The 17859-nt window shown below is 35.6% G+C and overlaps 1 pseudogene; it reads right to left on the bottom strand.

Annotated features, from left to right (window-relative positions):
- Nucleotides 1–210: 210 nt before the first annotated feature.
- LOC134739521 (UDP-glucuronosyltransferase 2B4-like) overlaps nt 211–17859 on the bottom strand; it is a 374361-nt pseudogene continuing 356712 nt past the window's right edge.

The raw sequence follows: 17859 nt of genomic DNA on the forward strand, positions 1-17859 counted from the left end.
GACACTCCCCCCCAAGATTAATTGTTTAAATTTTAGGCTATATAGCTAAGATAAAATATTAGAGTGGAAAATATTGAAATGGAGAGAAAGTAATGTGTTCTTTTTAAATTATCTGTGGATGAAAAATTATCAAGATTGCTCCATTCTTGCCTTTCCCAAATTTGGAAACATCTATTTCCTCTTTTTCTTCTTTCCTATTTTACCAAATTTTCAACAGAAAAACAAACAAAGTTTTGTGACCAACAATATAGTAATTGCCACGGAGACCAGCCAAAACACAATCACATCCAAAGAGTGGCACTGGTACTAGGAGAGCTTGTGCAGCTAGCCGGGGGTGCTTGGCTCCTTTGTGGTGCATGACAAACTCGATCCAGAAAACTGCTCAATCCAGGGGCTTTACAGGTTGATCATGGTGAATTCTTGATAATCTCACAGCATTCTCTTTATAACTGGAAAGCAAGAGCACACATGGAAAACAGAGAGTTTTGTTTTGCCTTCATTAAAAAGAAGTAGGTAAACCATAGCATATATTATACAAGCCAAAACCTTGTTGAATAAAAGATTGATCCTTGTTGTGATATGCACTTTGTTGGTTGCATAGCATTGAAGAGCTATAATGGGGAAATTGAAAAAGAAGCATATTCTTAGCAGGATGGGTAAAATGAAGACATAGAAAAATACTTAGTAAGCTGGCCCTTAATTTAAATCTAGTGTTTCCAAGAAGGAAGATTGACACTCTATGAACTATCATTTCCAGGACTATTGCAATGGTAAGATGATGAATGACCTGAGATTGAGGGGAAATATCTTTTAAATAGTCTTCAGGTATGGCCCCTAACATTTTCTAGTATGATTATAACATAATCAACGGTAGATAAGCCTTTTGAGGCAGTAATACTTACAAAGGATCATTAGCAACTGTTCTCAAAGACCTAAGCAAATCTGCCCGTGTAATTGTATTCATGTTCACCTGCACAGTTGCTCATTTGGCTTTCATATGAGAGGTCTTATCAGGCTGATCACCAGACATGGGAACTCCCACCATAGGGACTGCACGGTAAATAGCTTCATATATCTCATTTATACCACCTTGAGTGATAAAAGCTTGGGTTTGGAGATGACCTAGTTTGGGAACTGAGTGAGAAGTAAGATTTTTATTATCATATCTTAAAAGAATTTCAGAGACATGTAGGGTAAAAATCTATGAAATAACTCACTGAAGAGGGCAGAATTTTCTACAAAAGTGAACACGAAGGGCATTATTACAAAAGAAATTTGCTATCTTAAGGAAAAGAGGCATTAATTTATTCCTGCATTGCTGGAAATTTACTTGAAAAATAGAAAGTAAGAGTCAAAAAAATTAATGACAAATTTTTTAATTATATATACTTTAAAATTAAAGGTAAAGTAACAGACTATAAATTTTAAATTTTTGTTACATGTATTAGGTGTTAAATAGTTATTAAATTTTTCCCTCATGAAATTTTTTATTTTTACTTTGTCATAATCTTACCATGAAGATCACTCTGGGATATCCAAACATAGAGCTGAGTATAGGCTTCTAATGTAGTTGGTTTCTTTCCTTGGAATCTCCATAAAACCTGAGGAAGAAAATGTATGAATTCCACAAGCTAAACCACAAGATAATACCATTTTGTGTTTTCAGAGGTATTATAATTCACACAATCCAATCTATTTCAGACGATATTTGAGATGGGCTGTATAAGATTCCTTTGTAATCACTGAAAGAAATAGTAGGACTGTTTACTGTCACCTTTTAAAATAGTGGATACCATTCAACTCTTAAGTATACCATTTATTATTTTGTTTATGGCAAACTCAAAGCTTCTAGGAGTGAGATTATAAAAATAACAAAAAATAAAGCAGTGTTTGCTAATTTTTCAGCATATGGAAGTTAAATATTCTTATGGGCACACATCTTTTGTGTAAATGTAAATCACTTGGCCACTCTAGCTCTATTATCAAATTTACAGTTTCCCAGAGACAAATATTGCTTTGGCTTTGTTCTGGTTTTGGATATTTGGTTGTCTTTTCTCTTTAAGCCTCCTTGTTCCCTTAATTTTATTTATTTATTTTTAATTAAAAAAGAAAGAGAGAGAAGTTACTTATATTTCATTGTTCAATGTTGAATTTTGTTTGTATTTATACCTTAGTTACATTTTTTTTTTTCTGGAGACCTATATGAAAATCTTACACTTGAAAACAAAGGATTACATAGATATTCTAAACTCCCAAAAAGAGAATCTCATAATCAAGACTAATTTCACATTCCTAATTAGTATACTTGCTTTTATTGAGTGTTTTGAAATTTAACTAAATACAAAATTTAAAAAAAAAAAAACCTCTAGGTTAGTGTATAAATATCAGTAGCCAAAGAGAGGAAATCTAGAATTACAGTAATAATAAATTTAATTGAATATCATAAAGTATTACATGCAGATTGTTAGACTCTAATGTTAAAATCATAATTGGCTTTTAACTATAGAAAACTCCAGTTCATTAGAAAGACTACATAAATCTAAGCTCCTACTTTTATGTTCAAATACACTGAATAGAGTTCCCATACAATCAAATATGTTGAGGATACTACTGAGCATGATTCTTCTCTTTTTTATATTATCCCCCAATTTTTCTGTCCCTTTGAGCTATTATACTTAAGAAGTTTCTTTTGGAGTCATCAGAATAGGTTTTAAGATTTCAAATCCTGCAACGTGAAATAGGGACTTAATGCTTTATTTTTATTTTATTAAAAACAAATGACAACCAAGAGAAGTGCTACAAAAGTAATAGCAAAGACCACTAGGCAAATAATCAGTTGTGCCTACATACACTACCATAATGCTTTTCAAATTGTTACATAAATCTAGTGCTTGTTACGCAAATTGAAAAATGAGATTCAAGTTCCAAATGGAAAGCCATACTTTCTCCATTGTGTGAATAGCTTCTTATAAGGATTGGAGGTTCTACTGACATTTTGTGGAATCTGAGCCAGGGCTGAAGCCATAAGATCAGCCTTTTCTTCTGTAAGGTTTTGCACAGCTGGCTCCACAGAAAACACAACAACACCATCTTCATCAGAGCTCTGGACAAATTCTTCCATTTCCTACAGAGAAAAAATTTTCTTTATTATAAAGAAGCAATGCCACATAGAATAGTATAGTTTATGTATACTTCTAAAGTAAAATTTTGAAGTTGTCATATATATAGTTATATTGTCCCTATATTCTGAGATGCATTTTAGAATAGAAATGATAAAGTTTGTGTTAGAAATATATGGCTTCAGAACATAATAATTATTTACTAGAAAAATCACACAACCAAATAATTATACAGAACACTTAAGTGAGAAATGTCCAACTCGTTTAATATTTGGTAGACATCAAATTCTAAAAACATAATGGTTTGCAAACTCATAAAACTATTTCAACAATATCAAGTGTCAATTTGTTGACACTTTGTGATGTCAACAAAATTATAAAATTGTAAAAACCCAACATTAATTCCCTCACAAAAGTACAACTACTAGCTATCCAAATACAAAAATGCCACTCTGAATTCACCAGATCTCAAGACAGAAGGAGAAAACCCCAATACTCACGGACATGAGAAAACTTATGACTGGTAAGATGATTAATTATTTTGGACTGTACCATCCCCCTTCCACACACCAAAATGACACCACTGTGAGAGAACTTCCTTTCACCTGCACTTATCGAAATGGGAGGAGGGAATTTCAAGTGGACATTTAATTTCTTCATGGGTCTGTAAATTTGAGGGGAAAGCCCACGTTTGTCCCACCCCACAGGAGGTATGAAGAGTGTTCAGAGGGCTGAACAACCTGGGGTAAATTGGGGACAGGAGTGAGAGTAGTAATCACAGTGATCACCACACAGATCTTGGCATCTGCTTTGTGTTCCTAGATACAGGGACGTCACACAGAGGAGTCTGACCAGAACCATAGCACTGCAGGGGGCAAAATCTAAAGGAAGGTCTGAATCTTTGACAAGATTTTACAATTCCCAGGTAGTCATGCGGAGATTTTCCATGACTGAGAAACAAGTATAAGGCTTGAAATTAAGTTCCAAGGATTGTTTAAATGTCTCCCAGATCTAGAAATCACTGCAAGTCTAGGTTTAAGTTCAGCATTTAAGTTCAGATGCTCACAAGAAGTCTCCCAAGACTGGAAAACAACATTAGAGCAAATATTGAGTTTTGGTGCAGTATTAAACTCTGGTGGCAAATATTAAGTCCTCGCCCAAACAAAAAGCAACTGGTGGCAAGGAATTAGATTTCAATATTAAGTAGTAAACGTTGAACAACACAAGAATACACCTATAAAAGTTAGAACATGTGGATATCTCTTTAAGTATGGAAACAGCAATGTACAGATGAAAGGAAATACAACACCATTAAAAAACAACAGAACTCACCTAATGCAGTAGAAGAAATAAATATATATAAAATTTATGATAGAGAATTCAGAGCACATCTTTTTATAAAAGAGGTCAGGAAACACAGAAAATATTAAGTTAAAAAAATGCTTTGGAATATATTTAAAGAACAACAAGAAAAAAGATGGTCTTTTTAAATACAGAAATTGAAAAAGCTTCAGCTAGAATAGCTACAAAAGGAGATGACTGAAATAAATGAAATAAGAGATAAAAAGGATACATAACAACCGATACACAGAGGTACAAAGGATCATAAGAGATTATTATAAACAAATACCTGCCAACAAATTAAAAGATCTAAATGATATAGACAAATTTTTAGACATGTAAATTCAATCAGAATTGAATTATGAAGAAACAGAAACATGAGGAGAGAAATAATGAGTAATACAATTGAAGCAGGAGTAAAAACTCACATTAAAAAAGTGCTAATTTCATTCAAAATATTAAAAATCAGTTAAACCATTTTTCTAACTTGTTTCTTCCAAATCATTAAAGAGAATTTAATGTTTTAAAAAATAGTGTTTAATGGCTGGGTAAGGATTACCTTGATACCAAAACCAGAAAGAAGGAGCCAAAAAAATAAAAAATTAATAAAAATACAAAAAAAAATCTATAGGCCAACTTTTCTGATGAACATAGATGCAAAAATTCTCAACAAATATTAGCCAATAAAATCCAACAGCACATCAAAAAGATTATACACTATGATGAACTGGGATTTATTTCAGAGATTCAGGGAAGGTTAAACATAAGAAAATCAATAAATGTGATACATAACATCAAGAGAATTAAGAAAAAATATAATTTTTGTATGTCTTAAAAAAATCTTCTAATATATAATGGAATGATTTTAACAAAAATGCCATGTTACCAGGATAGGGCAAACTTGAATGGAGGGTGACTGTCTAATGTGTATCAACATCCTTTTAGGTTAGTGACAATTTTGGATCTAGATAGAAGTGATAATTACACAATATTGTCAATGCCACCGAATTGCTCACTTTTAAGTCGTTAAAATGGTACATGTTATTTTCTGTAATTTTACCTCAAATATTTAAAAAAATCAGGTAAACATGTGGCTGACCAAATTTCTCCCAGAGGACCCAATTGATTTGTCAGCCCTCAGTTAATTAAATTATCATAAATTTAATTCTGACATATTAAAATAACAAATTCTGTCATTTTTATCATTTACATTTGAAATATGATAAATTTAAAATACATGAGGCATTTTAGGTAAGGACTCAAATCATGAACATTTTTCTGTCTACTTAATGCTTATTATAATTAACGCAAATTTAATTTGCTACATACAGCAACTGTAGTGCTTTACAAAGTTAATGCATCCAACCTTTCATCAGCCACATGAGGTAGATAATGGCATTGCTCCGTCTCCATTTCACTGATGGAGAAGTTGAGGTGTACAGGTGAGGCAACTTGCCAAACCCCACATAATTCTCTAGTGGTTTTTCAGGGACTTGAATCGGGGCTAACTGGATCCAGAGTGCAAGAGCTCTTAACCACCATGCTGTGCTGACTCCCCTTTCTGGGTTACAGTTATTTTCAAAATGTTACATTTGCAGTTTTCATTTTCTTGCCTCTATATTAACTGTATATTATTATGAATGTATAATTAAGTTTTTAGAAATCTGATTTTAGTTATCTGTCACTTCATAACCAACTCCCTCAAATATGGGGACTTTGAAAAACAATAAGCATTTTATTAGAACTCTCATAACATGAGTGTTGGGTGGGCTCACCCAGGTGGTTCATACAGAGCATTTCTCAGGTCGTTACTTTCATATGGTGGCTGGGGATGTAGTCATCTGAAGGTCATTCATTCACATACTTAGTGATTGATGTCAAAAGACTGAAACTCCTTTTTGACTGAATAATCCTGACTTCCTAGTCTCCTCTGTGCGCTCCTCCCCAGCTGTCATTTATCATCAGGACTTTGGCTGTAACACAGGGCTCCAAATTGTACAGAGGGAGAAAAAGAAAGGGAAGGAAAAAGGACAGAGAGAGAAAGAAAGATATATAAATGAAAACAAAGAGAGACAGAGAGAAAGACAGAGATAATGTACTGCCTTTTCTAACACAGTCTTAAAAATTATGCTGACACTTCCACTATACTTTCTTTGCTGAGACAGCCACAAGCCTTACTAAAGTTCAAGGGGAGGGACTATGGTTTGATTAAAATGTCACAGTATTTGCAGTCATGTCTCAAAATCACCAAAATATAAGCTGTTGAGTTAATCAATAGAAACCGCTAAACAACTAGCAAATTCATTATATATTGACATTAGAAACACAGTAAAATCATAAACATATGTCAATTTAAATTTTTACAACTACTGAAACATTTATTATGCATTGTAAAATATTTATTCATAGATATTTTAAATACAAAATAGGTTTCCTATGAACAGGCCTCAAATTACTCATATGGCATAAAATACTGAGGTGATCGTAAGTGGCTCAATTCTTTCCCACTTATTCTACTGAAGACACATACACATGTACAAGAAAAAATGACATAGAACAACATATATAGCCTAGTATAAAATGATGGAAGAGCCAGGCATGGTGGCTCACACCTGTAATCCCAGTGTAATGGCAAAAGTTCCTCTTGCCTTAGCCATGCCAAAGAATTGGACCGAGAGGAAAAAAAAAAAAAAAAAGCTGTAGGCTTTATTGAGCAGAGTGACAGTACAAAGCTTCCACAGTGGGGAAGGTGTCCCGAGTGGGTAGCCAGAATTAGAACATGCAGTTGCCTTTTAAACTCTTTAAGGCGGGAAATACATGCAGAGGGAAGATGTTACCAGAGCGAGAAAAAAAGGTGGTAAATTATTTTGTGACATGTCTTAGATTTTGAGGAAAACTGGAATTGTAACAGGTTTTATCTACTTTCTTGCAGCAGCATGGCAAAGGAGACAGGATCTTACAGGACTTTACAACGTATGTTTACAAGGAATTGGAATTGGGAGCATAGATAAAGTCCACTGGTCACAGAAAAACATTTTAACATTCCTTTTAGTTTTAGTGGAGGGGGAAGGGAGAGAGGGACAGAGCTCACAGGGAAGCTTACAGGATAATTTTCACTGTTTATAGCTTTCTTGGGGAAGAAAACACATGCATAAATTCTCATGTTAGGAATATTTTAAGCCTATATCTTCAATATTATTCATCCAGGACCAAAGTAAGTCCTGATGCAGGAGATAAGTGAGTTTCACAGATTTCTGAGCCCCTACTCGGCCATGGAAGCCCAGCTGGCCTCTTCTTTCACCAGCACTTTGGGAGGCCATGGTGGGCAGATCGCCTGAGCTCAGTAGTTTGAGACCAGCCTGGCCAGAATGGTGAAACCCTGTCTCTACTAAAAATACAAAAATTAGCCAGATGTGGTGGCAGGTGCCTGTAATCCCAGCTACTTGGGAGGCTGAGACATGTGAATTGCTTGAACTGGAAGGCAGAGATTGCAGTGAGGAGAGATTCTGCCCCTGCACTCCAGCCTGGCCATTGGAGTGAGAATGTCTCAAAAAAAAAAAAAAAAAAAAAAGAAAGAAGAATGTTTACTGATTGTTAAAATCACAGGGAATTGTACAAATAGATTATTGTAAGAGCTGTGAAAAAGTGACTTTTGGGAGGAAAACTTATGAGACATAGTCCCTAAAAGTAGGGAACAAAATTTACTCTGCAGGGTGCAGTAAAGTCCTGATATAAAATAAATAAGGAAAAAATGTGTGGAACTAGAGATCTCCCTAGACTGCAGCAGAGACAATTGAAAAAATTGTGAAGGGATGCTCCTACAATACAGAACTTGAGGAATGCTGCAGACAGCAACACCTGTTGAAGCTTTCCTTGAGAAAACTACATGAGGAACTAAGCAGTCATACACAATTGGAAGATTTGCACTCAAGGATTGTAGATAGAGGGAACAATCAGAATGAGATTTTGATTTTCAATTTTTATATTTATTTTTTAAGGCATCGCTCAGTTGTCCAGGTTGGAGTGCAGTGGTGTGATCACAGCTCACTTCAGCCTCAACCTACTAAGCTCAAGTGATTCTTTCACCTCAGCCACCTGAGTAGCTCGGGACACAGGTGCATGTCACCACACCCAACTACTTTTTTTTTTTTTAATTTTTTGTAGCGATGAGCTCTCATGGTGTTGTCCATGCTGATTTCAAACTCCTGGGCCCAAAAAATGCACTCATTTCAGCATCCCAAAGTGTTGAGATTACAGATATGAACCACCATGTCCTTACAAAATGAGATTTTTATTATTTATTTATTTATTTATTTTTTATTAATATTATACTTTAAGTTTTAGGGTACATGTGCACAATGTGCAGGTTAGTTACATATGTATACATGTGCCATGCTGGTGTGCTGCACCCATTAACTCGTCATTTAACATTAGGTATATCTCCTAATGCTATCCCTCTCCCCTCCCGCCACCCCACAACAGTCCCCGGAGTGTGATGTTCCCCTTCCTGTGTCCATGTGTTCTCATTGTTCAATTCCCATCTATGAGTGAGAACATGCGGTGTTTGGTTTTTTGTCCTTGTGATAGTTTACTGAGAATGATGATTTCCAATTTCATCCATGTCCCTACAAAGGACACGAACTCATCATTTTTTATGGCTGCATAGTATTCCATGGTGTATATATGCCACATTTTCTTAATCCAGTCTATCGTTGTTGGACATTTGGGTTGGTTCCAAGTCTTTGCTAATGTGAATAGTGCCGCAATAAACATATGTGCGCATGTGTCTTTATAGCCGCATGATTTATACTCCTTTGGGTATATATCCAGGAATGGGATGGCTGGTTCAAATGGTATTTCTAGTTCTAGATCCCTGAGGAATGGCCACACTGACTTCCACAATGGTTGAACTAGTTTACAGTCCCACCAACAGTGTAAAAGTGTTCCTATTTCTCCACATCCTCTCCAGCACCTGTCATTTCCTGACTTTTTAATGATTGCCATTCTAACTGGTGTGAGATGGTATCTCATTGTGGTTTTGATTTTCATTTCTCTGATGGCCAGTGATGATGAGCATTTTTTCATGTGTCTTTTGGCTGCATAAATGTCTTCTTTTGAGAAGTGTCTGTTCATATCCTTTGCCCATTTTTTGATGGGGTTGTTTGTTTTTTTCTTGTAAATTTGTTGGAGCTCATTGTAGATTCTGGATATTAGCCCTTTGTCAGATGAGTAGGTTGCAAGAATTTTCTCCCATTTTGTAGGTTGCCTGTTCACTCTGATGGCAGTTTCTTTTGCTGTGCAGAAACTCTTTAGTTTAATTAGATCCCATTTGTCAATTTTGGCTTTTGTTGCCATTGCTTTTGGTGTTTTAGACATGAAGTCCTTGCCCATGCTTATGTCCTGAATGGTAACGCCTAGGTTTTCTTCTAGGGTTTTTATGGTTTTAGGTCTAACGTTTAAGTCTTTAATCCATCTTGAATTAACTTTTGTATAAGGTGTAACGAAGGGAACAAGTTTCAGCTTTCTACATATGGCTAGCCAGTTTTCCCAGCACCATTTATTAAATAGCGAATCCTTTCCCCATTTCTTGTTTTTCTCAGGTTTGTCAAAGATCAGATAGCTGTAGATATGCAGCATTATTTCTGAGGGCTCTGTTCTGTTCCATTTATCTATATCTCTGTTTTGGTACCAGTACCATGCTGTTTTGGTTACTGTAGCCTTGTAGTATAGTTTGAAGTCAGATAGTGTGATGTCTCCAGCTTTGTTCTTTTGGCTTAGGATTGACTTGGCAATGTGGGCTCTTTTTTGGTTCCACATGAACTTTAAAGTAGTTTTTTCCAATTCTGTGAAGAAAGTCATTGGTAGCTTGATGGGGATGACATTGAATCTGTAAACTACCTTGGGCAGTATGGCCATTTTCACATTATTGATTCTTCCTACCCATGAGCATGGAATGTTCTTCCATTTGTTTGTATCCTCTTTTATTTCATTGAGCAGTGGTTTGTAGGTCTCCTTGAAGAGGTCCTTCACGTCCCTTGTAAGTTGGATTCCTAAGTATTTTATTCTCTTTGAAGCAATTGTGAATGGGAGTTCACTCATGATTTGGCTCTCTGTTTGTCTGTTATTGGTGTTTAAGAATGCTTGTGATTTTTGCACATTGATTTTGTATCCTGAGACTTTGCTGAAGTTGCTTACCAGCTGAAGGAGATTTTGGGCTGAGACAATGGGGTTTTCTAGATATACAATCATGTCATCTGCAAACAGGGACAATTTGACTTCCTCTTTTCCTAATTGAATATCCATTATTTCCTTCTCCTTCCTAATTGCCCTGGCCAGAACTTCCAACACTATGTTGAATAGGAGTGGTGAGAGAGGGCATCCCTGTCTTGAGCCAGTTTTCAAAGGGAATGCTTCCAGTTTTTGCCCATTCAGTACGATATTGGCTGTGGGTTTGTCATAGATAGCTCTTATTATTTTGAGATACGTCCCACACATACCTAATTTATGGAGAGTTTTTAGCATGAAGGGCTGTTGAATTTTGTCAAAGGCCTTTTCTGCATCTATTGAGATAATCATGTGGTTTTTGTCTTTGGTTCTGTTTATATGCTGGATTACATTTATTGATTTGCATATATTGAACCAGCCTTGCATCCCAGGGATGAAGCCCACTTGATCATGGTGGATAAGCTTGTTGATGTGCTGCTGGATTTGGTTTGCCAGTATTTTAATGAGGATTTTTGCATCAATTTCATCAAGGATATTGGTCTAAAATTCTCTTTTTTGTTTGTGTCTCTGCTCGGCTTTGGTATCAGGATGACGCTGGCCTCATAAAATGAGTTAGGGAGGATTCCCTCTTTTTCTATTGATTGGAATAGTTTCAGAAGGAATGGTACCAGTTCCTCCTTGTACCTCTGGTAGAATTTGGCTGTGAATCCATCTGGTCCTGGACTCTTTTTGGTTGGTAAGCTATTGATTTTTGCCACAATTTCAGATCCTGTTATTGGTCTATTCAGAGATTCAACATCTTCCTGGTTTAGTCTTGGGAGGGTGTATGTGTCGAGGAATTTATCCATTTCTTCTAGATTTTCTAGTTTATTTGCATGGAGGTGTTTGTAGTATTCTCTGATGGTAGTTTGTATTTCTGTGGGATGGGTGGTGATATCCCCTTTATCATTTTTTATTGCATCTATTTGATTCTTCTCTCTTTTTTTGTTTATTAGTCTTGCTAATGGTCTATCAATTTGGTTGATCCTTTCAAAAAACCAGCTCCTGGATTCATTAATTTTTTGAAGGGTTTCTTTTTTTTTTGTCTCTGTTTCCTTCAGTTCTGCTCTGATTTTAGTTATTTCTTGCCTTCTGCTAGGTTTTGAACGTGTTTGCTCTTGCTTCTATAGTTCTTTTAATTGTGATGTTAGGGTGTCAATTTTGGATCCTTCGTGCTTTCCCTTGTGGGCATTTAGTGCTATAAATTTCCCTCTACACACTTCTTTGAATGTGTCTCAGAGATTCTGTTATGTTGTGTCTTTGTTCTCACTGGTTTCAAAGAACATCTTTATTTCTGCCTTCATTTCATTATGTACCCAGTAGTCATGCAGGAGCAGGTTGTTCAGTTTCCATGTAGTTGAGCAGTTTTGAGTGAGTTTCTTAATCCTGAGTTCTAGTTTGATTGCACTGTGGTCTGAAGGACAGTTTGTTGTGATTTCTGTTCTTTTACATTTGCTGAGGAGAGCTTTACTTCCAACTATGTGGTCAAGGACTTCATGTCTAAAACACCAAAAGCAATGGCAACAAAAGCCAAAATTGACAAATGGGATCTAATTAAACTAAAGAGCTTCTGCACAGCAAAAGAAACTACCATCAGAGTGAACAGGCAACCTACAAAATGAGAGAAAATTCTCGCAACCTACTCATCTGACAAAGGGCTAATATCTAGAATCTACAATGAACTCAAACAAATTTACAAGAAAAAAACAAACAACCCCATCAAAAAATGGGCAAAGGATATGAACAGACACTTCTCAAAAGAAGTCATTCATGCAGCCAAAAGACACATGAAAAAATGCTCATCATCACTGGCCATCAGAGAAATGCAAAACGAAACCACAATGAGATACCATCTCACACCAGTTAGAATGGCAATCATTAAAAAGTCAGGAAACAACAGGTGCTGGAGAGGATGTGGAGAAATAGGAACACTTTTACACTGTTGGTGGGACTGTAAACTAGTTCAACCATTGTGGAAGTCAGTGTGGCCATTCCTCAGGGATCTAGAACTAGTAATACCATTTGAATCAGCCATCCCATTACTGGGTATATACCCAAAGGACTATAAATCATGCTGCTGTAAAGACACATGCACACATATGTTTATTGCGGCACTATTCACAATAGCAAAGACTTGGAACCAACCCAAATGTCCAACAATGATAGACTGGATTAAGAAAATGTGGCATATATATGCCATGGAATACTATGCAGCCATAAAAAATGATGAGTTCATGTCCTTTGTAGGGACATGGATGAAATTGGAAATCATCATTCTCAGTAAACTATCACAAGGACAAAAAACCAAACACCGCATGTTCTCACTCATAGATGGGAATTGAACAATGAGAACACATGGACACAGGAAGGGGAACATCACACTCCGGGGACTGTTGTGGGGTGGTGGGAGGGGGGAAGGATAGCATTAGGAGATATACCTAATGCTAAATGACGAGTTAATGGGTGCAGCACACCAACATGGCACATGTATACATATGTAACTAACCTGCACATTGTGCACATGTACCCTAAAACTTAAAGTATAATAATTAAAAAAAAAAAACTTTGGCAGAGAGATTTAAAAAGTGTCATTAGCTTTTGATTTTTATTATAATGGGAAGCTAGAGTTCCAACTAAATAGAGAATGTGTAGTTTATACTTTTTCATTTCTTATCTCTCTATATGAGCTACTGCATATCATATTTAGAAGATAAAAATATCATTTTCTGGCTTTATTTCTCTCTTAAATTAACTGAATGAATAAACCAATGGCTTTCCAGGAAATGGTAAACTGGAAATTGCAAACGCTTCAGTTCCTTTTTGTTGGTGGGGTACATATTATAATTTTTTAAGTTTTTATTTTTAATTATTATGTATACATAATACTAGTACCTATTTACAGGAAACATGAGATATTTTGATGCAATCATAAAATGTGTAATGATGAAATCAGGATAATTGGGATATCCATAACCTCAAACATTTATCTTTTCTATTGTAGGAAAATTCCAATTCCACTCTTATTTTAAAACACACAATAAATTATTGTTAACTATAGTCACCCTAGTGTGCTACCAAATACTAATTTTTTTTTTCAGTTTAACTATATTTTTGTAGCTATTAATCATGCCTTCTTTATACCCTCCCCACCCACAAGACCATTCCCATCCTACGGTAACCATCCTCCTACTCTATATCTTCAGTAGTTAATTACTGTTTTTAGCTTCCACAGATTAGTGAAAATACAGCGTATTTGTCTTTCTGTGCCTGGCTTATTTCACTTAACTGAAAGAAACTGTAGTTTCATCCAAGTTATTGCAAATTACAGTATTTTCACTTGTCCATTGATTCATCTGTTAATGCACATATAAGTTGATTCCATAGGTTGGGTATTGGGAAGGGTACTGCAATAAATATGGATGTGCAGTTTTTTTTTTTTTTTGATATATTGATTCCTTTATCTGGATATATACCCAGCAGTGGGATTGTAGGATCATATGGTAGTTTTATTTTTAGTTTTTTGAGAAGCATCCACACTCTTCTCCATAGTGGCTGTACTAATATTATATTCCCCCCAACGGTGCACAAGGGTTCCCTTTTTCCACATCCTCACCAGCATTTGTTATTTTCCAGTTTTTTTTTTAGAGGGGGTAAAAGGCATTTTAACTGGGGTGAGATGATATCTCATTATATTTTTTACTTGCCTTACTTTGATGATTAGTGAATTAATTAATGAACATTTTTTCATTTGCCTTTTGGCTGTTCTTTTGAGACATGTCTATTAAGATCTTTTACCCATTTTTTTTATTTGGATTACTTGTTCTTTTCTTATTGAATTGTTTGAGCTCCTGATATATTCTGCTTATCAATACCTTGGGAGATTGGTACATGGAAAATATTTTATCCCATTTTTTAGACTATTTCTTCAGTTTGTTGATTGTTTTCTTTAATGTGCAGAAACTTCCTAGGTTGAGGTTTATGTGATCCCATCTGTCCATTTTTGCTTTGGATGGCTATGCTTCTGAGGTCTTATTAATCAAATCTGCCAAGAACATTGTCTTAGTGTTTCCTCAAAGTTTCGGGTTTCAAATCAGTGAGATTTAACTTAAAGATTAGAAAGATTAGATTTAAATTAGAGTGATTTAATTTTTCAGTGTGATTTGATTGTTGTATATGGTGAGAGACAGAGAGTGATATGGTTTGGCTCCTGTGTCCCCACCCAAATTTCATGTTGAATTGTAATTACCAATGTTGGGAGAGGGACATTTTCAAAGGTATTGGATCATGAGGTCTGGTTTTCCACTTGCTCTTCTTGTGATAGTGAGTTCTCACGAGATATAGTTTAAATGTGTGTCACACTTTCCCTTGTCTCTTTCTCTCTCCTGTCACCATATCAAGATGTGCTTGCTTCCCCTTTGCCCTTCCACTATAATTGTACGTTTCCTGAGGCATCCCAGCCATGCCTTCTGTACAGCCTGTGGAACTGTGAGTCAATTAAACCTCTTTTGTTTATAAACTACACAGTCTCAGGTAGTTCTTTATAATAAAGTGAAAACAGACTACTCAGAGTTCCAGTTTCATTCTTCTACATGTAAATACCCAGCTTCCGGTCCATTCCTTTCCCAATGTATGTATTTGACAGCTTCATTGAAAGAGAGTTTACTGTAGATGTACAGATTTATTTCTGCATCCTTCATTCTATTCCAGTGGTCTATATGTCTGTTTTTATGATAGTGCCATGCTGTTATGGCTACTATAGCTTTGAAATATAATTTGAAGTCAAGTAATGTAAGTCCTCCAACTTTGTTCTTTTTGCTCAGAATAGCTTTGGCTATTCTGGTCTTTTGTGGCTCCATACAAAGTTTAGAGTTTTTTTTTCAATTTGTGAAGAATTTTATTTGTATTTTGATAGGAATTGCATTGAATCTGTAGATTGTTTTGGGTTCTATAGATATTTTAACACTATTAATTCTTCTATTCTGTGAACATAAAACATATTTTCATTTTTTGTGTCCTGTACAATTGTTTTCATCCATATTTTATAGTTTTCATTGTAGATATATTTCTTTTATTTGATTCAGTTTATTCTTAGATATTTTATTTTATTTGTAGCTGTTGCAAATGGGATTGCTTCCTTTTTTTAACATATTGTTCACTTTTGGCATATAGAAATGCCTCTGATATTTGTATGTTGATTTTGTGTCCTGGAACTACTGAATGTGCTTATCAGGTTAAATCATTTCTTGGTGGGGTTGTTATGATTTTTCTAGATATAAGATCATATTTTTTGTAAATAAGAATAATTGACTTTATTTCTCTGTAATTTGAATGCGCTTTACTTCTTTCACTCATCTAATTGTTCTGGCTAGGACTACTACTATGGCATTAAGTAAAAGTTGTGAAAGTTCATATCCTACTCTTCTTACAGATCTTAGAAGAAAGGCTTTCAATTTGTACTCATTCAATATGATGCTACCTGTAGGTTCGTGGTTTATGGCTTTTATCATGTTGAGCTATGTTTCTTCTATACTCAGTTGTTTTAGGAGTTTTTAATCATAAAGGGCTGTTAATGTACTCAAATGCTTTTCTTTATCATCAAATAAAGTAATCATATGGATTTTATCTTGGTACTGTTGATATGATGTATCACATTTCTTGATTTGCATATGTTGAAACATTCTTGCAGCCTTGAGTTGAATCACACATAATAATGATGAATGATCTTTTTAATATGTTGTTGAATTCAGATTGTTAACGTTTTGTTAAGATGTTTGTGTCTATGTTCATCACAGATATCGGTCTGTAGTTTTTGTTGTTGTTGTGTCTTTGGTTTTGGTATTCCAAACATAGTTGGAATACTGTTTTGGAACATATTTCAACTAAGTTTTGGAATAGTTTAAGTAGAATTGACATTAGTTATTCAAAAGTTTTGTAGAATTCAGCAGCGAAAGTCTTCAGGTCCTGGGCTTTACTTTGATAGGAGAATTTTTATCACTGTTTTACCTCATTATTTAATAATGAGTTGTTTAGGTTTTGGATTTCTTCACAGTTCAATCTTGTGGGTTGTATATATCTAGGTATGTGTTTAATTCTAGGTTTTCCAATTTATTTGCATATAGTTTCTCCTAGCAGTCTGTATTTGAATTTCTGTGGCACCATTTGTAATGTTTACTGTTTTTCCTCTGATTTTATTCATTTGGACCTTTCTTTCTTGTGGGGAAAAGAAAGACAGATCAGACTGTTACTGTGTCTATGTAGAAAGAAGTAGACATAAGAGACTCCATTTTGTTATGTACTAAGGAAAATTCTTCTGCCTTGACATGCTGTTAATCTGTAACCCTACCCCCAACCCTGTGCTCACAGAGACATGTGCTGTGTCAACTCATGGTTAAAGGATTTAGGGCTATGCAGGATATGCTTTGTTAAACAAATGCTTGAAGGCAGCGTGCTTGTTAAAAGTCATCACCACTCCCTACTCTCAATTACCCAGAGGCAAAAAACACTGCAGAGGAAGGCCACAGGGACCTCTGCCTAGGAAAGCCAGGTATTTTCCAAAGTTTCTCCCCATGTGATAGTCTGAAATATGGTGGCCTCATGGGAAGGGAAAGACCTGACCATCCCCCAACCCAACACCCATAAGGGGTCTGTGCTGAGGAGGATTACTAAAAGAGGAAGGCCTCTTTGCAGTTGAGATAAGTGGAAGGCATCTGTCTGCTGCTCATCCCTGGGCAATAGAATGTCTCAGTGTAAAACCCAATTGTATATTCCATTTACTGAGATAGGAGAAAACCACTTTAGGGCTGGAGGTGAGACATGCTGGAGGCAATACTGCTCTTTAAGGCATTGAGATGTTTATGTATATGCACGTCAAAGGCACAGCACTTTTTTCTTTACCTTTTTTATATTGCAGAGACATTTGTTTAAATGTTTTCCTGCTGACCCTCTCTCCACTATTACCCTATTATCCTGCCACATCCCCCTCTCCCAGATGGTAGAGATAATGATCAATAAATATGGTGGGAACTCAGAGACCGTTGCTAGTGCCGGTCATCCATATGCAGAGCTCCGGTCCCCTGGGCCCATTTTTCTTTCTCTATGCTTTGTCTCTGTGTCTCTTTCTTTTCTCAAGTCTTTC

Source organism: Pongo pygmaeus, chromosome 3 (assembly GCF_028885625.2).
Source record: "Pongo pygmaeus isolate AG05252 chromosome 3, NHGRI_mPonPyg2-v2.0_pri, whole genome shotgun sequence".
In the NCBI taxonomy this organism is placed as follows: domain Eukaryota; kingdom Metazoa; phylum Chordata; class Mammalia; order Primates; family Hominidae; genus Pongo; species Pongo pygmaeus.